Raw genomic sequence first — 26,124 nt, forward strand, 5'->3', positions numbered from 1 at the left:
GAAGGAGAAAGGCTGGGGAGAGGTACTATCTTATGATTTGTGTCCTTCATGTCATAGAGCCAGCGGAGGGGGGCATGGTCGATAACTAAGGTGAAGTGCATGCCCAGAAGATAATAACGGAGCGAGTCTATAGTCCATTTTACCATCAGGGCTTCTTTCTCAATTACAAAATAGGCTCTCTTGTGCGGGAACAGCTTCCTGCTAATATACAGGATGGGGTGTTCGTCGCCTCCTACTACCTACAATAGGACCGCTCCTAGGCCCATGTCTGAGGCATCTGTTTGTAACAAAAACTCCTTGGCGAAGTCAGGGCTGCACAAGACTGGTTCCTGAGAGAGCCGGGTCTTCAGAGTTTGAAACTCCTTCTCACAGGCTGTTGTCCATTGTATCCTTTTAGGAATCTCATTCTTGAGGAGATCAGAAAGGGGGCCACAATGGAGGAGAACCCCAGGATAAAGCTGCAGTAATAGCTGGCTAGTCCCAGGAATCGACGGACCTGCTTCATTGAGGGTGCCATGGGGCACAGCTGGAGAGCCTGGACTTTGCTAACCAAGGGTCGGATTATATCTCTTCCCAATGTGTACCCAAGGGAGGTGGTCTCATGCTTCCCAAGGTGACATTCAGTGGGGTTCGCTGTCAGGCTGGCCTCCTTGAGGGACTGTAGGACAGCGGTCACATGATTCAAATGGTCCTGCGAGTTGCAACTATAGATAACCACGTCTTCTAAGTACGCAGCTGCATATCCATTACGGGAGCAGAGAATTCTGTCTATTAGCTGCTGAAATATCGATGAGGCCCCATGCAAGCCGAAGGGCATAGTCTGGAACTGGAAAAGTCTGAAGGGGATGGAGAAGTGTTTTTTTTTTTCCCCTGGACTCGGGTGTGAAGGGAATCTTCCAATAGCACTTCATTAAGTCGAAATTGGTAATTTCCCAGCCAGCCGAGCCATTCATCAACATGGCACATCAGGTAGGCATCGCACTTCGATACTGCATTGACCTTGCAGAAGTCGATGCAAAAGCAGGTCCTTCCATCAGGCTCAGGGACTAGTACCACGGGGCTTTCCAGTCGCTAAATGACTCCTGAATCACCCCTAATGCAAGCATCGAGTGAAGTTCCTCTTTCATGGTCTGTCTAAGCTTCTGGGGAAGGGCCCAGGGGGGGTTCTCTGACCTTAACGCCCGGTTCCATCTGAATATGATGAGTTATCAGATGAGTCTGCCCTGGTTGGGTTGAGAACACGGAAGAGAAAACGGTGATCAGTTCTTGGGCCTGACCTCCCTGTTTGGGAGTAAGAGTGTCCTCAATCTTGACCACTCCGGGGTTTGAGGCCTCTGCAGCCTGTGGGCCTACTTTGGGCTCTGGTGGGTAGGGTGCTATTAGTAAGCTTTCCTGAGCTTTCCACGGTTTTAACAGGTTCACGTGGTAGATCTGTCATACGCTAAATTTGTCTGGGTACTTGATTTCATAGTTCACCTGCCCTACATGCTGGATCACCTCGTATAGTCCTTGCCATGGGCCAGGAGCTTCAACTCTGAACTGGGCAACAATAACAGCATCCAGTCACCAGGCTGAAACTCCCAGAGGAGGGCCCATTTATTCTAGGCTGCTTCTTGGGTATCCTGGGCATGTAGGAGGTTCTCCCTGGCAAATGGCCTCCAGTTTCTCCCACAGGTTTAGCACATACTGTACCACTTTGTCGACTCAGGATGGTTGCTTCTCCCACATTTCTCAAACGAGGTCTAAAATCCCCCTGGGTTGCCTCCCATATAAAAGTTCAAACGGTGAGAAACAGTGGAAGACTGCGGTACTTCTCGGACCATGAACAGGAGAGGCAGGAGCAGCTGGTCCCAATGTTGAACATCCGTCAAGACAAACCTTCAGAGCATTGTTTTTAGGGTTCAGTTAAAGCGTTCTCCCAGGCCGTCCATTTGGGGATGGTATACAGACATTCATAAGGTCTTGATCTTAAGTAGACGGCAGAGCTGTTTGAATATTTGGGACATAAAGTTTGTCCCTTGATCTGTCAAGATTTCCCAGGCACCCTGACTCAGGCGAAGATGTTCAGAAGTTTCATCACCACCCACTTGGCGTTCATGGAGCGTAACGGCATTGCTTCAGGGTACCAGGTCGCACAGTTCACCACAACAAGGATGAACCGGTATCTGGTGGCGCTCTTCTCAAGAGGCCTGACTGTGTTGACTCAAATCCACTCAAAGGGTACACCTACAAGTGGGAGGGGGATCAACGGGGCTCTCTCAGCTGGCCACGATGCGGTGAGCTGACACTCTGGGCATGAGTCACAGAAATCGCCACATCTCGGTAGATCCCCCGCCAAAAGAACTGGCCTAAAATCCTGGCCAGCATCTTTTCCCTTCCAAGGTGCCCAGCCATGAGTATGGCTTGGGCGAACTGCATAACTTCCTTTCCGAAAGGCCTAGGCACCAAGAGCTGATGTTGAACCTCTTCGGTTGGTTGATCTTTCTCTATGTGGTACAGACAGTCACCTTGAATCTCAAAGCGTGGGAGCCGTCCCACTTGGTGGGGTTCAACAGTCTCCCCATTCACCATTGCCACTTGGGTACATGCCTGGCTCAGGGTGTCGTCAGCCTGTTGCTCCTCCACAAAGTCAGAGAGGTGAGTCAAGACCTCCGACTAGGGTAATGGGAAGAGTTCCCCTCCTGGCTGGGAGGGGGCCTGGTGGGCCCGAGCTTGCACTGAGGTCTGTGATGCCCCTTCACCAGGGTCAGCAACCTCCCCCACTCCTTCAAGGATTGCCACTTCAGGCTGGCCAGTGGCCAGAAGTAGGGGTCCTTGACCATTGGACAGGAACCCCACCAGGTCCGCTAACAATTCCCCAAAATAGTTCCAGTCCCAGCCTAAAATAACTGGGTAGTCCAGTGTTGGGGCCAGGCCAACCATCAGGGGCTCTTTATGTTTCCCTATTGTTAAAGTCACTTCCATGCAAGGACTGGCTGTCATGTCCCCATGCACGCACTGCAACATAATGGTGCCCTGAGTTGGGTCAGGATTAGGCACTACTGTACTTCATGCCAGGGTCTGGGCACACCCTGAATCTACTTGTCCCATCACTTCTTTTCCATTTACCCGCTCCGGAATGGTCAGCTTTGCTGGATCCCTGGGGTGCACTCATGCCTGCAGAGTCCAGATCTTCCCAAAGCTACATTCCATGTATGGGCAATCTCTGGACCAGTGTCCAGAACAGCCACATGTGAAACACCAGTCCTGCTCTTGGGTGGTGCGTGAAGTTTCCTCCCTGGGTACCTGGGCGGTTGGGTTGTGATGGGCCTCCCCGAGTTCTGAGCCAAGCAAGGGCCCTGGCTGGGCCACTGACTAGGCTGTGGTATCCTGAACTGCAGGGGTCTGGGCCTCTGGATTTGGGGCCCCTGGCGCCTCTGAATCCTCTAGCCCTCCAGAGTTCTGGTGTGGGGGCAGAGGCCTACGTTCCTCACAATACAGGGGTCCCTGGGTGGTTTCATCCTTCAGGGGCATGGACTCTTGGTTCCAGCCATCCCTGAAGGGGTTGTCATCCCGGGGGACTTGGTGGCTAGGTAGTTCTCCATGAGCTGCCTGGCCTCCCTCATGGTGTCAGGGTGATGCTGCAACACCCACTCTCTTTCCCCAGGGGGCAGGATCTGGACAAACTGCTTTAGTAGGACCCATTCAGTGACCTGCACCCCCGTCTTTGCTTGTGGTTTGAGCCATCTCCAGCATGAGTCATGCAGCTTCTGGGTGACTAGGCGGGGTTGGGGCCCTGGTGCGTACCTCTCCCCTGGGAAGCATTGCCGGAACCTTTCCTCTGAGATATCTAGGGCGTCGAGGATCACTGCCTTGACCTGGGCATTGTCCTTGGTAGCGGTGGGGTCTAAAGCATGGTATGTGGTCTGTGCTAGTCCAGTTAAGTACAGGGCCAGCACTGCAGCCCATTGGTTTTGGGACCACCGGGCAACCATGGCCACCCACTCAAAAGTCTCTAAGAAAGCCTCAGGATCATCATCAGGCACCATTTTGGGGCGGGGTTAGGCAGCTCTGCTGGGGCAGCAGGTTGTACGATGGAGGCCACCTGTTGGACTAGCTGTTGCTGCTGCTGCTGGGCTGCCAATTTGCAAGTTAGCTGCTGCTGCTGCGTGGCCATCTGCTACAGGCATTGCAGTTGTTGCTGTTGATGGTGGGTGTTTTGCTCAGCCATCCATGTCAGCAGCTGTTCCATCTCCATTCAAGGGCTTGGCCCAGGGCTCCTTCTCACTTTATCTCGCTCTCTTTTGTTTTGTTTTGTTTTAACTCCCTTCAGCAGGGAGTGGGGTCAATGCCCACATTTTCCACCATTTCTGATAGGGCCTTCAGAGGCCGGGCAGCCTAGTGGCTAGATCGTTGGTTAGGGGCTGGAGCGGGGGGACCTGCCCTCCTTTCCCTCAGGTCCTGGTTCAGAGTCCTGGGCCACTCACACCCCTAGACAGGGGAGATGGATCTTGCTCCCAGCCATGAGGGGGTGGATGTCTTCAGAACCTGTTGTCTGAGCTGCTGTGTATGTAAGTCCTTAGTTTGGGGTGTGGCCCTGCTAGTCCAGTTTCCCCACAGTTGGGGCTTGGCGGTAGATTCCCCTTGGCAGGGGAAGACTTACTTGCTTCCAGTGGCTGCATTGGCAGGCAGGTGGCATCTGTGCCTTCAGGCAGGCACACAGAGAGCTCCTGCCTCTTTGCCAGTCTGACTGAGCCAGGCTCCCTTCTTTTCTCCCCCTTCCAGGCCTGGCATTGGCTGCAGTTATAACGGGGCAGGGCTGGCTGAACCCACAGGTTTTCTTTAACCCTTGCTGTGCCTGGCAGCTGTTTCTCTGCTCCTTCACATGAAGTAACACTACTTTATTTCTTAAAATTCAGAATGATAACCCAAGAACGCAAAAACAGACAAAGCAGGGTGCTCCCTAAAACAGAGACACAACTTACCTCATCTTACTCTAGGCTGGCTTCCTGCAGAACTGACTCTGATCACATGCTCCCCTATAGGGCTCTCTAGGTTGCACTTTACGTGATAGCTTTTAATTTTTAACAGTTTCAATACATCAGAACCTTTATCGACAATCCACATTGATAGTTACAATTAGCTTCAATGCTGCAGCTGAGAGTCTTGATGGTGGAAACTCTTGAAATCCATGGGCATGGTAGTAGGGAATCCCCACCTGTGGAACTATCTTCCAGTGGAGCTGGACTCCTTTCAGTAACTCCTGTTTTTATATATTGAATTTATTTTGCACTTCCTGTTTTTAGTATGCTGTATATGTTTGTCTTTGGGTTGTTAACTCTGAAACCAAGTTAGATGACTGGAGTAGTTTATACCTCTCAGTTATTGTTACAAGCTGTATGCAAATGCCTGAAGATATCTTGGCCTCAGTTTTCACCTGGTTTGCACTTTCCAAGTTTTGTTCACAACTGAGAGCTAGAAACATACATGTGTGTTATTTAAATGGACACTGAAATATACTGGAAAACAATTCTGTGCCAGCGGTGAATTTTGCAGCACCAAATCCATGGCATACAAGGAAACTTGTCTGTCATTGCTAAGATTCAGTTTCATTCACTTTGTAAAACGCTTTTTTATCCTACACACTCAAACTTTTATTTTCTGTCATTGTCAGGACTTTTTTTTTCCTATTAGGCACTGTTATATATTCTGGTGACAAATTGAAATAACCTCTTGTTTGGCTACAGTGGAAAATACACACTGGGTAGAGCAAATTGTACATTTCCACTCATTCTACAAAGAAGTATTGGCCAAGTTTATTTCAGTTTCGTTCCAGTTTAGCACAAATGCTAATGGTATTTTTAATGGTATCTTGTGTATTATAAATACTAAGTTTGGGGAGTCTTGCTGGCAAGATATCAGGAGTTGAGGTACATCTGCAAAGCCATAAAGCTCATTCACTTCTGATGTCTTACTTGTAAATAACAGAGGAAATTAGTTTTAGGCAACTTCATACCTATTTTGCAGTTCTTCAGAGAAGCAGAGTATACCATTATCCTATGAATATTTAAATTTTATGTGTTTCCTCTTTATTTATTGCAAACATACATCTCCTATGTTTCTTGGATAGTAAGATCCTAATAAACTACCTAAATCATACTTTAATTCTTTTAAATCATATGATAGTTCTTTCTCATCTCCTCATGCCCCTACTCTATTTGCTATAGCACATGAACAGCACATGAACAGATGTGTATTGTTGCTTGAATAGAAAAACTGGAAAATTCTGCTTTCTGGTAAACAGAAAGTCAAATTTTCTAACTACAAGGTGGCAGTAGGGCTATTTTTTTAATACATAAACACAAATAATACTTAATATACTGTCACAGTCTCTCTGTCAGCAGTATAAAGAGTGGGGAGGGATAGCTCAGTGGTTTGAGCATTGGCCTCCTAAACCTAGGATTGTGAGTTCAATCCTTGAGGGGGCCACTTAGGAATCTAGGGCAAAATCAGTACTTGGTCCTGCTAGTGAAGGCAGGGGGCTGGACTCAATGACCTTTCAAGGTCCCTTCCAGTTCTAGAAGATTGGTATATCTCCAATTATTACCTTACCACTTAAGTACATCATTGAACAAACTCCTGGCCATGTCAGTACCGGGCAAATTAGTTGAAACAATAGTAAAGAATAAAATTGTCAGACACATAGAAGAACATAAATTGCTGGGCAAAAGTCAACAAGGTTTCTGTAACGGGAAATCATGTCTTACTAATCTAGTAGAATTCTTTGAAGGGCTCAACAAACAGGTGGACAAGGGGGATCCAGTGGACATAGTGTACTTAGATTTCCCAAAAGCCTTTGACAAGGTCCCTCACCAAAGGCTCTTATGTAAATTAAGTTGTCATGGGATAAGAGGGAAGATCCTTTCATGGATTGAGAACTGGTTAAAAGACAGGAAACAAAGGGTAGGAATACATAGTAAATTTTCAGAATGAAGAGGGGTAACTAGTGATGTTCCCCAAGGGTCTGTCCTAGACCCAATCCTGTTCAACTTATTCATAAATTATCTGGAGAAAGGGGTAAACAGTGAGGTGGCAAAGTTTCCAGATGATACTAAACTTCTCAAGATAGCTAAGACCAAAACAGACTGTGAAGAACTTCAAAAAGATCTCACAAAACTAAGTGATTGGGCAACAAAATGGCAAATGAAATTTAATGTGGATAAATGTAAAGTAATGCACGTTGGAAAAAATAACCCCAACTATATATACAATATGATGGGGGCTAATTTAGCTACAACTAATCAGGAAAGAGATCTTGGAGTCATCGCGGATAGTTCTCTGAAGACGTCCACGCAGTGTACAGTGGCAGTCAAAAAAGCAAACGGGATGCTAGGAACATTAAAAAAGGGATAGAGAATATCTTATTGCCCTTACATACGCCCACATCTTGAATACTGCATACAGACGTGGTCTCCTCATCTCAAAAAAGATATACTGGCATTAGAAAAGGTTCAGAGAAAGGCAGCTAAAATAATTAGGGGTTTGGAATGGGTCCCATGTGAGGAGAGATTAAAGAGGCTAGGACTTTCCAACTTGGAAAAGAGGAGACTAAAGGGAGATATGATAGAAGTATATAAAATAATGAGTGGTGTGGTGAAAAGGAAGAGGAAAAGTTATTTACTTATTCCCATAATATAAGAACTAGGGGCCACCAAATGAAATTAATGGGCAGCAGGTTTAAAACAAATAAAAGGAAGTTCTTCTTCACACAGTGCACAGTCAACCTGTGGAACTCCTTGCCTGAGGAGGTTGTGAAGGCTAGGACTATAACGGGGTTTAAAAGAGAACTAGATAAATTCATAGAGATTAAGTCCATTAATGGCTCTTAACCAGGATGGGTAAGGAATGGTGTCCCTAGCCTCTGTTTGTCAGAGGGTGGAGATGGATGGCAGGAGAGAGACCACTTGATCATTACCTGTTAGGTTCACTCCCTCTGGGACACCTGTCATTGGTCACTGTCGGTAGACAGGATACCGGGCTGGATGGACCTTTGGTCTGACCCAGTATAGCCATTCTTATGTTCACTTTACTCTCACAGGTCACTAGGACCACCACTGAGACTTGGTGACTAGTGGAACAAAGAGCAACATAAGGACCACGTGATATTATAAAGTTAACAAATCATAAGACATCCACGCACATACCCATATTAGTGTTTACTGAATTTCTATGAAGGGTCATCGATGTCATCAACCATCTCAATCACAGGGACTGAAAAATAACACGTTTTATTCTGTCTGCATGGAACTCTACTCAATGTTTGTGTGTTTTCTTAATTTCAGTTGTCTTACATAATTTCTATCTAGAGTTTTCCATAATTATTTTAATATGCATACAGGATTTGCATTTAATTAGATTATTAATATCCTTATGCTAATGAAACACAACTCTACATCTCCATTTCTGATTCCACGTGTTTAGTGGAATGAATGATTCAGTGTTTGAGAGTGGGGGTGGATGGGAGTTATCTGGACTTAGCTTCAGCCAGCCAAGACTTAAATAACACCAGTAGCTGGAGCAAACAACTGAAAGAATTTCTACAGATTATTATAACTCCCCTGACTGAGGGAGGTAACCCACCATTTGCAAAATAACTGCACAATTAGGTGTATGTTAAGATCTCAGAATGCTGCTTCATAAGCAGTAGCCAGGGATTTGGTAGTTCAAGTTTTGATCTTGTTGCTTTAGCTCTCTTCCAATGAAATGTGGTGACTCATACAATTGCCCCCTTTTCACCATTTGTAGAACCTAACCCTGCAAACGTATGCACCTGTAACACCTGTTGAAGTCAGTGGCAGTTATGTGAACACAGAACTGAAGGGTTTAATATACTTCAGTGGCTTGAAACTTCTGGACTGAAGAGTAGGTTTTCTGTTTTTCTCTCTCTCAGGGCATGGCAATGTCACTCAAAAACTTTGATGACCTAAGTGATTTATTGCAGTTTGTTGAAGCAGATTTTTGGTTGGGATTTTTGTTTTTGGTTCTGGTTTTCTTAATGAGTTTTTGGAGATATTTTTTTAAAATTCCTTAACAAATTTTTGTAAATTGTTATCAACAATTTTGCCACCAAAAACAGGGATGAAAATAAGTGATTCTCACAGTGGAGATTATCTTGAGGCAGAATAGGAAACACGGCGATGAAAAGCATGGATATATGGAATTCTACCACCAAAAGTCTTCTTAAGAGCTGGAGCAAGAGCCATACACTGAACCAACTTCTTTACGAGCAAGTGGAATTGACATCACTGGAAGTCTCAGGTTTCTACTTCCAATTCAAGTATTGGAGACTTGGAACACCATCTGAAGTCCAAGGTTATATAGTCCGTAAGACTTGTTAGAGATGCTTTCAAGTTGAAGGACCAATCATTAGGAATCCTTCATATTTATTATTGTACAGTACCTGAAAGAGAGAGCCCACAGCACTGTGATGGATCTGCTAAGCAAGGACTGTTTCCCATCATCTCCCTTCCCTCTGCACTTGCCTTTCCCTGGGTCACATAAGGGGAAAAATGCTGAAGCAGGTAGTGGCTGGACTCTGGGAAGCAGCAGCTGCACAGTGAGTCAGGAGATGCAGAGAAACTGGAGGCAGAATTCCCCAGGAATTGCATGCAGGGCCATGTGTGGAAAAGAGTGAGAGCCAGACATTACAGCTGGGTGAAGGTAAGTGCAGGACTTAATGGGGGAGCAGCAGCAGCAGCGGCTGGGCAGGGAGTCAGTGCAGAGGGGCCCCTATGAGAGACATTAATTGAGCCTGGGAACCTGTAAGCACCTATTTGCTTGAATAGAGACTGAACTGGAGAGGGCAGCCCAGACTTTCGGCCAGACAAGCCTGAACTCTCAATTATACTGCCCCAGGGACCCAAACACATACTTCTTTTGTTCACTTTGAACTGCAACTGTTTATGCCTCTGTACTTAGGGTATCTACAACCTTTCCCTTTCCTTCCAGCCATAGTAAAACAATCTTTCCCTGAGCCATGGTCCAAACTCAGACACTCCCAAGGCTACTGCCTACAAGGCCTATCTGCTGAAGCACCTACAGTGCTTGCCTCCAAGTTGCAGTACTCCTGGCACACTACTGGCACCTGAAAGGTTTGGTATACTCTGTTACTGAGCAGCCCCAATAGTTACAGTGCATACAGGTTTAAAAAATATTCAGGCACAGATAGTTTCACATAGTGCAACAAAAAGTGCAGTGGAAACTGGGGTGGGAATGACAGCTGTCGCAGGAATAACTTGATGCAGAGACTCCAAGGAGTGTACAAAGCCTGGCTGAGTTTTCAAAACTGAGCACTTGTATTGTTAGATCGTTGGAACCCTCATCATGGACCAGGCCCTCATTGTGCTAGGCACTGTACAAACACAGAACAAAAATGATGTATCTTCTAAATGCAAAATGTGTAAGTGTGTTTATATAATTAAATGAAATGTCTTGGTCACTGTTTTCATCTGGCTACTTATTCTCCATCTGGAACTGTAACAGCCCTGAGACAAACAGTGACTGTTTGTGTGGTGTCAAAGATTAAAGCTGTCACTTCAGGGTAGGAACACATAGGACCAAAGGGACTTCTGTGCAAAACTACTTTTCTTTCACAAATATTCTTATCAAAGAGAAAATAAAGGCAACAAATACTAAGTAGAAAAGTTGATGTAGATGAATGAATATATCTTTCATAATTCTCAATGATGTGCCTGGTGAATTGTGCTTTCAACAAAGGGGGACTTATATTTGAAGATGGTAACATTAAAATAACATGAAGAGGGTGTTGGATATCTGAGACTAAGACCCCTAATCATGTAAATATTTAAGCACATGGCTATCTTTACTCTCATGACCCCCACTAAACTGAGAACTGAACTTGCGAGATTACAAAGTTACTTGTGCTTGGAGCCCAAAATGCCTATTGAAGTCAATGGGAGTTGAAAGCTCCATTTTGGATGTTATGATTTCAGGTGGAAGATTTGACTCTTCTAGTTACTCCTATATTTACAGCTGTATGAAAGTGGAATTTGGCTGAAAGGCTCCAAATAGAGCTACAATTATCTCAAAGCTAGACAAATGCCAGAATTAAGGTTACTTGTGCCACCTTAATGTGCCCCCCTTGCGCATATGCATTACTGTACAGTCTTTAATTACATGGTCATCAGGGATCCTAGATAGCCATTTGCCATGGGAAAATGTGGAATTTGGGGGGGGGGGATTTTTTTTTTTGCAGAGAATCTTTACTTTTTACATTTTGTGAAAAATAAAAACATTAGGGCTGTTTAATTTTTTGAGTTAAGTTAACTGCAATTAATAATCACAATTAAAAAAATTAATTGCATTGTTAAACAATAGAATACCAAGTGTAATTTATTAAATATTTTGGATGTTTTTCTACATTTTCAAATATATCTATTTCAATTACAACACAGAATACAAAGTGTACAGTGCTCACTTTATATTATTTTTATTACAAATATTTGCACTGTAAAAATGATAAACAAAAGAAATAGTATTTTTTAATTCACCTTATACAAGTAGTGTAGTGCAATTTCTTTGTCATGAAAGTGAAACTTACAAATGTAGGGTTGTTGTTTTTTTGTTACGTAACTGTACTCAAATACAAAACAGTGTAAAACTTTAGAGCCAACAAGTCCATTCAGTTGTACTTCTTGTTCAGCCAATCGCTAAGAGAAATACATTTATTTACATTTATGGGAGATAATGCTGCTCACCTCTTAATTACAATGTCACCTGAAAATGAGAACAGGCATTTGCATGGCACTGTTCTGGCTGGCGTCACAACATATTTATGTGCCAGATGCGCTAAAGAGTCATATGCCTCTTCATGGTTCAGACATCGTTCCAGAGGACATGCTTCCATGCTGATAATGCTTGTTAAAAAAAAATGTGTTAATTAAATTTGTGACTGAACTCTTTGGGGGACAATTGTATGTCTTCTGCTCTGTTTTACCCACATTCTGCCATATATTTCATGTTATAGCAGTCTCGGATGATGACTCAGCACATGTTCTTCATTTTAAGAACACTTTCACTGCAAATTTGACAAAATGCAAAGAAGATACCCATGTGAAATTTCTAAAGATAGCTACAGCACTCGACCCAAGATTTAAGAATCTGAAGTGCCTTCCAAAATCTGAGAAGGATGAAGTGTGGAGCATGCTTTCAAAAGTCTTAAAAGAGCAACATCTGACGCGGAAACTACAGAACCCAAACCACCAAAAATCAACCTTTTGCTGGTGGCATCTGACTCATGATGATGAAAATGAATGTGCGTCAGTCTACACTGCTTTGGATGGTTATCAAGCAGACCCCGTCATCAGCATGGATGCATGTCCCCTGGAATGGTGGTTGAAGCATGAAGGGATATATGAATCTTTAGTGCATCTGGCATGTAAATATCTTGCGACACTAGCTATAACAGTGTCATGCAAACGCCTGTTCTCACTTTCAGGTGACATTGTAAACAAGAAGCAGGCAGCAGTATCTTCTGCAAATGTAAAGAAACTTGTTTGTCTGAGTGATTGGCTGAACAAGAAGTAAAACTGATTAAACTTGTAGGCTCTAAAGTTTTACAGTGTTTTATTTTTGAATACTGAGGTTTTTTGTACATAATTCTACATTTGTAAGTTCGACTTTCATGATAAAGAGATTGCACTACAGTACTTGTATTAGGCGAATTGAAAAATACTATTTCTTTTTTTTTACAGTGCAAATATTTGTAATAAAAAATAAAGTGAGCACTGTACCCTTTGTATTCTGTGTTGTACTTGAAATCAATATATTTGAAAATGTAAAAAACATCCAAAAATATTTAAATAAATGGTATTCTATTATTTTTAATTGCTTGATATCCCTAAAAAAAACATAACTAAATTTTACTGCAAGTGACATCACTTTCAATGTGTGCAACTTCCCACTCTTGTGGTTAACTTTTTTGAATGCCTTTTAAATTTACATAGCTAAACATACTCAGGTAAACTGCTTCCAAGATGTAAAGGTTCCTCAACATAGTATAGGGTTAAATGCACATCAAATTTCACTTCAGCCTCCAGAAGTGAGTGAGTAAAGTTATGAAAAGATGCCAAAAACTTTAAAAATCACCCCAAAAGACTGTCACGAGTTTGGCAAGGACAAATTTCACATTGATGGTAATGTGCTGTACTGGACACAGCAAGGCTGTAGATCACACTTGAAGGCAGACAATTGTAGAACATAGGGAAAGTGCTAAACAAACTGAATGAAAAGAAGTGAAAACAAGAAGCTGAAACAGTAGGGACATCGACAACAGGAAAGGAATAATGCACCGTGACTGGATCATTCCAGCGTTTTGCAACTGCCAAACAACAGCATGAACCTGTCATTTCAAATTTTGTTTGAATGTGTGTAAAAGCAGACATTTCTCTGCATAAAATGGATTTATCTGTTGTCAGATAATTTTTTTGAGCAAGCACTTTAAGGGAGTTGGTGCCATTCCCAAGGCAGATCAATTGTATTCCCATTGCTTACCAATTCTTTTTGAAGAGGAAAAACAGCACCTTCTTCTGAAAGGAAACTCCATTGCCGTGATCGCCGATGAAACAACTGACTTCCAAAATAGACCAGTTTTCAACATTTTATTTCAGGTGTTCAAGGTAGAGCCTCCTAAGCATGCTGACGCTACTGCACCACGGCTTGTAAAGACAGTGTATCTCAGAAAAGTTAATCATGCCACCATTTCACAGGCCTTGATTTCCTGCATGGTGGAATTCAGCTTGATCAAATAAGCATTTGTAACAGACAGTGCGAGCTACATGGCAAAGGCTTGGAATTATATGCTTTGCAACCTGAGGTCAAACTGTGCCCATATTCATTGCTATGCACATATAGTCACTCTGGCAGGAAACACTTGGCGAGATACCTTTAAGCAAACAGATCACTTTCTTGCTTTGATGAAGTCACTTTTAGTAAAAGCTCCAGCTCATCATGCCTGGTTCTTGAGATACCTGAATAAACAGAGTGTTGATTTGCCAACGCTTCTACCCGAATTAATTGTTACTAGGTGGAATACATGGTTCAATTGCGTAATGATTGCTGGCACTGGTAAGTGTCAAACTTGCTAAAAAATTGTAAACATATCAATAACCTATTGTGTTCAACTGATACCTATCTATATATTGTGGCTAGGGAAACTAAAGTTCAGCATTTCATTTTAATTGCAGAAAAATACTGGAGTTTTTTTTAATTTAGAGAATTTGGGGATTTTTTTATCATGGAACCTAGGATCCCTCATGATCACATACCATTTTTTTCCACAGGACCGCCATCTTATTGTGGTGAGGTTCTGGCATAATTACATGACTGCAGGAGCTGAGGTTTTAAGAAGAACACCAAATATCATCAGATATTGAAAAGAAGGTGTGAGCAACAGTTGGGAGAAATTAGTATTGGGGAAATTAAGTTTAGGTTTTGTAATGACCCAACCACTCCAGGTCTTTATTCAGGCCTAATCTGATGGTATCCAGTTTGCAAATTAATTCCAGTTCTGCAGCTTCACGTTGGAGTCTGTTTTTGAAGTATTTTTGGTGAAGAATTGCCACTTTTAGATCTGTTATTGAGTGACCAGAGAGATTGAAGTGTTCTCCTACTGGTTTTTGAATGTTATGATTCCTGATGTCAGATTTGTGTCCATTTATTCTTTTACGTAGAGATTGTCTGGTTTGGCCAATGTACATGGCAGAGGGGCATTGCTGGCACATGATGGCATATATCACATTGGTAGATGTGCAGGTGAATGAGCCCATCATGGTGTGGCTGAGCCCATCATGGTGTGGCTGATGTGGTTAGGTCCTATGATGGTCTTCTTGTCAACTGTCTGTAATGGGCCACTCTCTTACCACTTCAAAAGTTATTTTTCCTTCCTTGGTATCCTGCTGTTAATTGATTTATCTCCTTAGACTGACCTCATGATTGGTAAAACAACCCCCATCCTTTCATGTATTTATACCTTATCCTGTATTTTTCACTTCATGCATCCAATGAAGTGGGTTCTACCCCACGAAAGCTTATGCCCAAATAAATTTATTAGTCTCTAAGGTGCCACAAGGACTCCTCATTGTTTTTGCTGATACAGACTAACACGGCTACCACTCTGACACCTGTCACCAAATATCATGAGACTTAATTTAAATAGAACGACTACAACACTCACTCAAACACATCTACCCCTCTACTGATAGTGTTTCTTAGTAGCAGAGGGAACAAGAGAATTACATGGCCAGGGCTGGGAGGAGTTAGAACAATTGATCCATGCAGCATTTTCCTCTTGAAATCTATTAGAATTTAAGATGCATTAAGTGTAAATGACTGCTTCTTTCTGACCTGTGAACAACAACCTCTGAGGGACTGAACATGAGTATCCAGGGGGAAGGAGCTGTATGGGCTAATCCTGTACCATTGAGAGCAGAACACTCACACTGATAAGGGCTGGCTTTGAGGTAAAACAGAGATCTGCAATCTCTGCTAATCCCAGTTTCTATAAATATTTCACAGAAAATTCCCCATCCCAAATTTTCGTCCCTACAGGCCTCCCATTGCAGCAGGGATGATAATACAGAGATGCAACCTTCTGAGACATGGATCTCTTCTCACCACCTCTGCTTTTTTTGTTTTGTTTGTTTGTTTGTTTTAACCTAAAAAGGGAGCGATTTGGCTGTATAGACCTCTCCCTGTTTACGTTACACTTTGATTAATGTGATGTCTATAAGAACATGTGTGGATGTTAATTCTGATTAACTTTAATTGCACTGCTTGCACACCCTTAACTTTGTAAACTAATTGACCTTGTTCTTTATCATTCCTTTTGTAAAAGGTAACTCTCCAAGACTGTGGTGTGTAGTAGCTCTTAACCTTTTCAAAGACATAGCTGTTTTACTGTTTTCAATAAAATGACTGGTTGAGCCTTTGTTTCCCCACCCAACACTGCCTCTAGTTAATCAGAGGAAGTTCTCAGAGCCAAAAGCATGGCAGATTTACACAACTGAACTTTGAATGTTTTGATTTAAATTAGAAATTGAAAAGGCCATTCTCAGCCCAGCTAAGCATAACAATCTTGTGGGCAACTCATAGCCTGTGTTCTAGTCATGAAGACAATAGAAAGTGAACACAAAGAGCAAAGGAAGAAATATTAGCACACTTTTCTGGATCCTTGCTATGTCTCTTAGTGGAGACAGGAATCTTATGGTCAAGTGTGTTAGTAAGAATTCTATATTATGATGTCCAGGATGATAAGAATGTCTGACCATCATCCAATGACAGCAGGAGATCATCCATCAGTGTCACTAAAGCTGTTTCCATCCTGTGTTCTGGCTTGAATCCAGATTGTCCAAGGCCTAGGATATTGGCTTTAGCTAGATCAGCTTGTTGTTGGCCTTTGGTTAGCTTCTCTATGATCCTTCTGAGGAATTTAAGGTTTGATACTGGGTAGTAATTGGCTAGATCCAATGTATCCAGAGTGGGTTTTGTCAGTGCTTGGTTGGGTTATTGTGTTTTCAAGGAGAGAAGATTAATCCCTGAATGACCCACTGGCTACCTCAATCATGAGATGCATCAATTGCTCCAGATTTTCACCAGTCAGTACAGGTACTGGTAGAGGTCAGAACTGCAGGTGTTGGGTTGAGACTCCTTCAGGGATTTATATTACCTCTTCCAAACTGAATGGACTAATCTCAGGGAATGACGGTGGGCTGTTTGGCTGGTATAGTCTGTTCCCTTTTCAGAACAAAGTAAGATGATAACTACAGGAAGAAAAGCAAACTACTACATTTTCTGGGATGGAGTAACATCAAACCTCCTTTTCACACAATCACATATTATAAATTATTACCACCTTTTAAGCCTTCCTCCTTTATTTTTAGGGTTATGGATTTATCATATAAATATGCATGCAAATCAATACAAAGTCTGTCTTTTTTAATAGACCTATTAAGCTAGTTAACCCACCACTTTGGCAGTGCAGGAATGTAGTTTCAACTGCTTTGTCCAAACAAATTTTTAATAATGAAGATATGAGGCTTTTACTACTTCCCTCAGGAGTCTTCCACAGACTAATATCAAACATGTATAGGCTAAATATCAAGAAAAATGTTGCAACAGTCTATGTTTCATCCCTCTCCACCCCACCCCGCCCCTCTCTCCAAGAACCACATTGCACTACAGTTATGGTCAGAAAATTTGCTATTTTATTTTAAAAGCATCACTTTCTTATTCAATGTTTTTTTTCCTCTTTGTGTGTATTTTAAATCACATCTGCTAAGTTTTCTGAAAAATATTAAGTTTTTACTATTTATACTCCTGTTAGTCCTGCAGAACCAATGCAGCAAAAGTGAATTTGATTTGTTTCTGGCCCAAACAATAACAGAATTATTAACCAAATTCCAATAGCAGAATCTTAATTATTAGTAATGTTCTCTGAGCCAGAAAGAATACAACATAACCTTCAGACCCCAGTTTGAATTGCAAGGATGGGAGTTTTCAACGCCATTTTTCAACTTGCTATCTGAAAAATACGTGGTGAGACAAACATGGGACCTTACTGTGCCATTCCTAGTGACTTTTGAGAGTTTAACTACACTTTAAATTATTTGTCTCCTTCACTGTTTACATGCTTGTAAGTGGTTATCGTATTCCCCCTTGATTGTTTGTTGAATATATATAAATATATATATATATATATATATATAGTTTTCTCACAAATCCAACCCTCCCTAGCCCACGAAACTATTCCTCTGTGTGTGCAACCTAAAACTGCATTTGCTGTTTTGCTTCTACTTTCCCTCCACGGTAGTCAGTTAAGTCAGCTTTATGGCCCCTTTGTCACTGAAGCATTGTGAAAGAGTGGTAATGCTGTAGAGAATCTGGCCGCTGGGTATAAGGAATCATAGAATTACTGACTACCCTACACTACAGTATTTTTCATAAGTGGGCAGTTTCACCTGGTAACACTGGCCAAACTCTTTTTTCTTCCCCTCAGTGTTGTCTAATAAGCTATGTACTAATTTTCTATCTGATGCCCTCTACCCCAAAGATGGCTGTGCTGTAGTGGGGAAGTGATGCCCTCTACCCCAAAGATGGCTGTGCTGTAGTGGGGAAGTGATTTATTTATGTTAATTTGCTCCCTTTACTGAATGCCTTTTTTATATTAAAAATGTGTTTTTAAAAGACTAACGACTATACACACCTGCTTGTATCACTGAAATGTTGTAACATGTATTGGGTCAAAAACAAATCTTTTGTGATTCTCTGTTATACAAGGAATGGCATTTGGAATAGTGATTGAAATGAAAATGCTGTCAATGTATTTTGTGTCTGCCTTCTGAAAACTGAGTAAAGCATACTGTGGACTTTTTTCATGTATCTGCAGTTTTCCAAGGCTGTACAAACTATGAAAGGTCATGGAAACTGGCTCTACAGCTTGATGCCTGATACTGGGGGAAATCAGCTTGCAAAACACACGCACTCTGAATATCCGATTGTTGTCAAGAAGTTTGGAGAGAAGAAGCTCATATAAACAAGCTCCTCATTTTCCTTCTTACAGGAGGTATAAAAGTGTGTTCCCTAACATCTTACAAATCTTTTGTTTTGGAGTTGTATAATCCGCCTCAGCTGCTGGGAAGCAAGCAATCAACAGTGATAGCATAATGTCTGAAGTACAGTATATGGCTGCTACCAAGGGGGAGAAGGCTATCAGAATCAGAGTAATGTCTGTGGCTCTGCAGACAGGGGAACTGCCCTGGGCAAGTAGCAGCTGCTGACTCGCTGCTGGTAAGACAAGTATATTGAATCAATTGTCCCCTCTGCCTCCATGCATTGAGAAAATGAATACCTGGCAGATACCTCCCCTGGGGGCTACAGCAGAGAATCAGCTGCCTTTGTGGCATCACACACCTCACTCCCATGGAAGACATGGATGTGATCCATGTGTGGGAAGGGAGAGGGTATAAAGGGGTGGATATGTCATTTCCTCTCCTCAGGCGATCAGCAAGATAGTCACTGAAAAAAGAATAGACTGTATTAACTTTACATGGCATGTTTCTCTGTGTTAGGGGGCTGCTAAGGGCAAAGGAAGCCCTGTCAACTTGATTCCATGATGGTAGGGAGAGAGCCACTGGAGGGTTAAGGAGCAGAGTGGAGGTCAGAAGTTCCTGAGTGGATGTTCTTGGCCTCCGGTGGATCACAAAGACCTGGAAATATTTGGAAGTTGGAACACTTTGTCCTTACACTGAGTGGAGCAGACACCACTCCCTAAAATGAACTAGAGGTGGTGGAAAATTTTCAGATCTCAAAGTTTTTCAACAAAACAGTGGGACATATTTTTCAAACATTAGGAAATAAAGAGATGATTGTTCCTAGAGCTAGTTGTATGAAAAAATCTTTTGGCACTCCATGAGGAGGTCCTTCATGGAGTTTTTTGTCCCTATCCCCTATACCATTCTTTTCTGTTTGTAGGAAAAATCTAGGACTTTATTGTTGCCACCAAATTAATACTGCACTATTTATATTGTTTATTAGTAACATACTTTACACACTCTCTCTCTGCAGCACTAAGGAATTATGGAATAAGCAATAGTTCATATTTTTAATAAGCAAGACGGGGGAGGGAGGGCAGTCAACTTGCATAGCCCATTAAGCGATAGATTTTTTTTTTAAGTGATGTGCAAGAATTCTCCATGTCACTCCAGCTAACATCAACAGGAGTATCATAGTCCCCAGATGTCACTTAAAGTTTTTTACCCATAGACTTTTTTAAAAGGGGGATGGTTGTTTTTTTTTAATAAAAAGAAAAGAAAGGACTTCTGTGGGATTGCAGTAAGGGCAGAATTTGGCTGATGAAATTTGGAAGCCTAGTATGTTTAGGAGGGATCCAAGAAATGCTCACTTCTTAAGTTCCTAACATGACTATTTATTATTTAACATTTACATTCTAGTATTAGAGACTCCATTCAATACCAGGGCCTTGTTGTCTGAGGAGGCGCTGTACAAACGTATATAAAGACATGCTTATACTCTAAAATATCTAGTACATTTTCTTTTTCCCAGTTTCAGGTTTGTTTTATGGTAAAAGTACTAAATTGCTGTATGTTCTCATAAATTTTTCTTTAGTAGCTCACATAAATTGTTCCTGTGCCTCTTTTGGTTTAACTTCAGGTTCTGTAAGGAAGACTATCCTTAATTTTAGTTACGTTTTATTGAAGCATGTTATTTTTGTGTGAATGTTCACATATATTGGGGCTGAAAAAGTAATTTATTTATTTCCAAATTGCCTGATCCTGCTGACATTAAAATTGATTTCAAAACTCCCATTGACTTCTATAGAAACAGGAAGAGGCCTGAAATGTCAGCTTATGTCAGTTTTCAGTCTTTATTGCACCGTGAGATAATCCCTTTCCAATGCTTGACTGACACCTTTATTGATGTAAGTCTTAATTACCGATCGCTTTTGTAGTGTAATTCTATTACAAGTTCCTGTTAAAAGCTTTCCTCAAAATTATCCTAAATGTGAGCGATCACCTTATATTCCCGCTGAGAAGTGGAGAGCAATTGAGCATGTTTTAAAAATGTGTTTTAATTTTGGATATGGGGCATCTTGATCGATTGGTAGTAATGTTCTTAGGCAAGTACTTGCCATTTGACTTATCAGGAATCATCTGCCCATGCAGCAATGACAAACTCACAGAAAGGTTCTTTCTTTTAACACTGGAGAAGGAACTTCAACAGAATAAAGACAACAGTTGTATCTCTGCAGTATGTCTCGCTCTGCTTCATTGCAAAGCAGATGACTACTCCCCTCTTGCCTGACTCTCTGCTATTAGTTTAAAGAAAAGGCAAACTTCACATTTTTGCCCACTCTCCTTCTCTTTTCTATATAAACAATCTTTAACAGGAATTAATATGTCATCTGGATAAGGCATTGGTTCTACCACTTATTCAAATCTAGTTACCTTCTGGACCTTAAGGAGAGTTTTGTCTGGTTTATTCATCTGGATAATCATCACAAAGTTGTCAACTCCTGTTGAATAAGTTTAGGACTCCTCTCAACACAATTATCTCCCTTCTGTAAGGTAGTAGCATGAGCACCTTTGCTATGAGGTACACTCAACAATTCAACTGATTTAGAACAGCTAAAAAGGACAATGTTGTGGTTATGGCACTGGCATGGGCCACAGAAAATCTGACTTCAATTCCTAGCTCTTCCACAAATGTCTTTTGTGAGAACTATCTCCCATCCTTCTGTTTGACTTGTCTGTTTAGATTGTAACTATTTAGGGCAAGGACTGCCTCTTACTATATTTGTAACAGCAATTAGCACAATGATGGCCTAGTCTCAATCGAGGGTCTCTAAATGCTGCTGTAATACAAATAATAATGAAAAGGCTATCTTTTTCTTCTATACCTCAACTGTATAGTATCTTTGGTGCAGCTATGTCCACTGGCAACAGTGCCACTTAGGACAAATATTTATTTCTAAGGTTTGCAAAATTGTTCTGATCTGTCAGGGGAGATTTTGACAGCCCAGCTAAATGCCGACGCCACTGCCAATACTGGAATATTGATTATTATGGTTATTTCCAAAAAGCAGCTGTAAAGCCTTTGTAGCAACCTTAGCATAACTAGGCAGGCCAGGAGGGGAGGAGAGTGACCACAAGAATTGAGCATGATCCTGCACCATCCTGTCTTGCTTCTTTCAAACTGCTGAAGTATGCAGTTTTGAAAAGACAGGAAGTCTGTCTATGTTTGAATTCTGGTGTGCATGTGTTGGAGCCCAGGAGACTGAAGACTCTGCAAAAACACATGTATAACTAACCACTTGAAACTTCTTGCTTAACAAACTGCTTGCTCAGCAGTTATTGGTGATTGACAAGCTATGTGACATTTTGAGCATAAAAAGGGAAAGAGGTCTGAGTGATTTGGATTTGACCTTCTGGACATCTCTTGGAATCCCCAGCAACAGGCAGAGGGCTGGACACCTGAACCTTGTTGTTTGACCACTCAAGACCTCTCCAGATTGTGGGTAACTATAGATTTGGGGAGCTCTAATCTTTTGCATATCTCTATATGCTGGAGCTCAAATACAATAGTAATTTTGGATAAAAGCACTTTGGGTTTGTGCCAATCTTTAATCAGACAGATAGGCTGTGTCCCTAACGATTTATTTTCTGAAACTGTCTCGCAAAGAGTAAAGTTACCAAGAGCTTTGGGTGAGAAAACCCTGGATAACGTCAACCCTATAAGCAGCTGAACTGGGTCTCTGTAACTTGCTGGCTATGTCATGTTCCCCACTAGTTGCTGGTCTACATACAAGAGAAGGGCCTACTACTGTTACCTGTTAAAAGTACTACTTAGCAATAATGGCAGAGGGCAGTGTTTTTTGGATGCTGAAGACCCCCACTGATGCCCAACGACAGTGGTGGCTCTAACCTAGCTCTAACTACTGTCATTTGCATGATCTGTTCTAGAGTTAGGTCAGACACTAACTGTAATTTTTCTGAAAATCTTTTGTGTTCTTTCTTACTGATTCCAATGTGATGCTGCTCTGATTGCTTGTATGAGTCCTTGCAAGACTTCCATGCTTTCTCTTGGCCTCTGCACCCTTGGGTAAAAGCCTATCTGTTCTTGGGGTGCATTCTGGCTTTGGAATTAAATTATGCAGTTAATTTCTCCTTTCTCAATAAAGACAAATTATTTATACAACTTAAACTTCATTCCCCACTGCATACATCTATGAGATGATTTATACTTCGTCACTCTCTCGGTTAAGTTTTGTTGTGGTTCAGACTCAGGAAAGGACTCTTTTTCCACTCAGGCCATTCCCTAGGGTTATCAGTGTGAAAATCTCATAGAAGGCTGAATTTCAGCATTTTCTTTTCCTCCTTATTTGTGCTTATTCAAAATTACTCTACTTCTGATACCATTGTCATGTGATAATATTAAAGATTCATGAAGAGTTGCTAACTTTGTATAATGAACATGGAACTTTTATTAGAATAAGGAAAATAGTGTCATCCATAAAGCTGCTTTGGCTGTGTCTTGCTCTTTCTGTGCTTCGCTGTGGAGATTCTGCCTAGAACCCTCCCTAGTCCACTTCTGCCAGGCTTCCTGTTACAGATCTCTGGCACTCAATAATATACGTCTCTAGTAGCAAACTAAAATTGGGAAAGAGAGTTATAAATAGAGAATGTTTTTGAGATGTCTGCTACTACTCCTTGTCCAGGTAAGTTTGTGAGCAACATACATAAAACTGCAAGTCTGGTTTTGAATAACTCTATACTAAACAAAAGGAAAAACAGATTGACCAAAGCAATTAATAAAGTCAGAGGCCAGTATAACAATGGAAAATGGCAGAGATTGGTTATCCTTCCATATCCTGCCATTTAATTTATTTAGTGTATTGTTTTAGATATTTGTTTCAGTTCACAGGCAGATTTCGATATAGGAAATACTGAAAAATTCATAGATATGGCATTTTCCCCTCAGTGATTTACGTCTGACTAATAATCCAATTTCATCTCCTAGTCAGAGCTTCCTGGCCCTTCAAATCTATTATAATAATTTTGCATGCTCTGTTCTGAAGTATGTCCTGGAGATTTGAGGATGGAAACAAGCCCTCACCACAGTGATAGATTCATTGGAATTGAATGTTCATTTGATGGCCTACAGCAGGGATCGGCAACCTTTGGCATGCGGCTCGCCAAGGTAAGCACCCTGGCAGGCAGGCCGGTTTGTTTACCTGCCGCATCTGCAGGTTCAGCTGATCGTGGCTCCCACTGGCCGCGGTTCGCCATCCCAGGCCAATGAGGGTGGCGGGAAGCGGACATGATAGCAGTTTTCAGGTATCTAAAAAGGGTGTCATAAGGAGGAGGGAGAAAACTTGTTCACCTTAGCCTCTAAGGATAGAACAAGAAGCAATGGCCTTAAACTGCAGCAAGGGAGGTTTAGGTTGGACATTAGGAAAAAGTTCCTAACTGTCAGGATGGTTAAACACTGGAATAAATTGCCTAGGGAGGTTGTGGAATCTCCATCTCTGGAGATATTTAAGAGTAGGTTAGATAAATTTCTATCTGGGAGGGTCTAGACAGTATTTGGTCCTGCCATGAGGGCAGGGGACTGGACTCGATGACCTCTCGAAGTCCCTTCCAGTCCTAGAATCTATGAATCTACCTCTTGGAGGAACAGAAAGATCAAGTTTTCCTCCAGCCTAGCCCAGGAAACTGTATTAGGAAACTCCTGTTCCCACACCAAAGTCCAGGAAGCAAGGAGGAACTGAAAAATTGACCATTTTGCTTACAGATATGGACTACATTGTTTCCAAGAAACAGTGTAGTTCGGAGGTGCTGATAAGAAAAGACTATCACACAAGAATGGATGCTTTCTCCTTTCAGCTCTTTCTAATCTTGAAAGTAAAGTGGAGCTACCTCTTTTCCTGGGACCCTTCATAAACTCAGCCTCTGCTGCCACATCATTCATACCTTAAGGTGTTACGTGTTCCCTTTTACTAGCATCCAATTCCATAGACTAGGCAGAATGCAGTTAACCCTTCTGCTATATTTTTTTCAGGCTGACACAGGTAACTCTGCTAAATTCTGAGTTACAACTTCATAGACCTACTGCTGGCAGGAGAAATCTTTACATAACTACATATGGAGGATTACATAAATTCTAGTATAAGGTCTTCTCACTTTTTTCCTCAAAGTTTCAACAACAGAATATGCCAGGATTGAAGCCAGCATTAAAATACAGTTCATTATGACAGGTCAAATAGTTCTTACTAAGTCACAGACGAATCAATTGAATACTGAAAGTACTAAACTGCTCTACATATAAACAGAAAATAAAACAACAAATCCTGTATTTTTAACCTATTTATCCAAATTAGCTCAGATCAGATTCAGCATCTTGTTTTCAGTTAAAGGAGACTTGCAAGCGTTTTTGTAACTTTTTTTTGTGTGTGTGTGTGTGTGTGTGTGTGTGTGTGTGTGTGTGTGTGTGTGTGTGTAGCTTTATGCTGTATAAAGGCCTGAAACGGTGTGGATTTTTGTTTTACTTTAATTCTGTTTGTTGTATTACCTAAGCAATGTAAGGAAAGTCATGTCTGTTTTTCCTTGGCTTTGGTAGAGGTCTCAAAGACATTCTCATAGAATCATAGAATCTCAGGGTTGGAAGGGACCTCAGAAAGTCATCTAGTCCAACCCCCTGCTCAAAGCAGGACCAAACCCAACTAAATCATCCCAGCCAGGGCTTTGTCAAGCCTGACCTTAAAAACCTCTAAGGAAGGAGATTCCACCACCTCCCTAGGTAACCCATTCCAGTTCTTCACCACCGTACTAGTGAAAAAGTTTTTCCTAATATCCAACCTAAACCTCCCCCTCTGCAACTTGAGACCATTACTCCTTGTTCTGTCATCTTCTACCACTGAGAACAGTCTAGATCCATCCTCTTTGGAACCCCCTTTCAGGTAGTTGAAAGCAGCTATCAAATCCCCCCTCATTCTTCTCTTCTGCAGACTAAACAATCCCAGTTCCCTCAGTCTCTCCACATAAGTCATGTGCTCCAGCCCCCTACTCATTTTTGTTGTCCTCTGCTGGACTCTGTCCAATTTATCCACATCCTTCTTGTAGTGTGGGGCCCAAAACTGGACACAGTACTCCAAATGAGGCCTCACCAGTGCTGAGTAGAGGGGAATGATCACATCCCTTGATCTGCTGGAAATGCCCCTACTTATACAACCCAAAATGCCATTAGCCTTCTTGGCAACAAGGGCACACTGTTGACTCATATTCAGCTTTTCGTCCACCGTAACCCCTAGGTCCTTTTCTGCAGAACTGCTGCCCAGCCATTCAGTCCCTAGTCTGTAGCAGTGCATGGGATTCTTCCGTCCTAAGTGCAGGAGTCTGCACTTGTCCTTGTTGAACCTCATCATATTTCTTTTGGCCCAATTCTCTAATTTGTCTAGGTTCCTCTGTATCCTATCCCTACCCTCCAGCGTATCAACCACTCGTCCCAGTTTAGTGTCACCTGCAAACTTGCTAAGGGTGCAGTCCACACCAT

General features: G+C 42.0%; 1 long non-coding RNA gene across 2 annotated transcripts in view; it reads left to right on the top strand.

The window, feature by feature from the left end:
- LOC120396638 overlaps window positions 1-19,432 on the top strand; it is a 62,393-nt gene extending 42,961 nt beyond the window's left edge. For both annotated transcript variants that reach the window (XR_005593263.1, XR_005593262.1), the window contains exons 3-4: window positions 18,443-18,619; window positions 19,125-19,432. This is a non-coding gene — a long non-coding RNA (uncharacterized LOC120396638). The remainder of the gene's footprint in view (window positions 1-18,442; window positions 18,620-19,124) is intronic.
- Window positions 19,433-26,124: the final 6,692 nt, after the last annotated feature.

This window comes from Mauremys reevesii, linkage group 2, assembly GCF_016161935.1.
Source record: "Mauremys reevesii isolate NIE-2019 linkage group 2, ASM1616193v1, whole genome shotgun sequence".
Lineage (NCBI taxonomy): Eukaryota > Metazoa > Chordata > Testudines > Geoemydidae > Mauremys > Mauremys reevesii.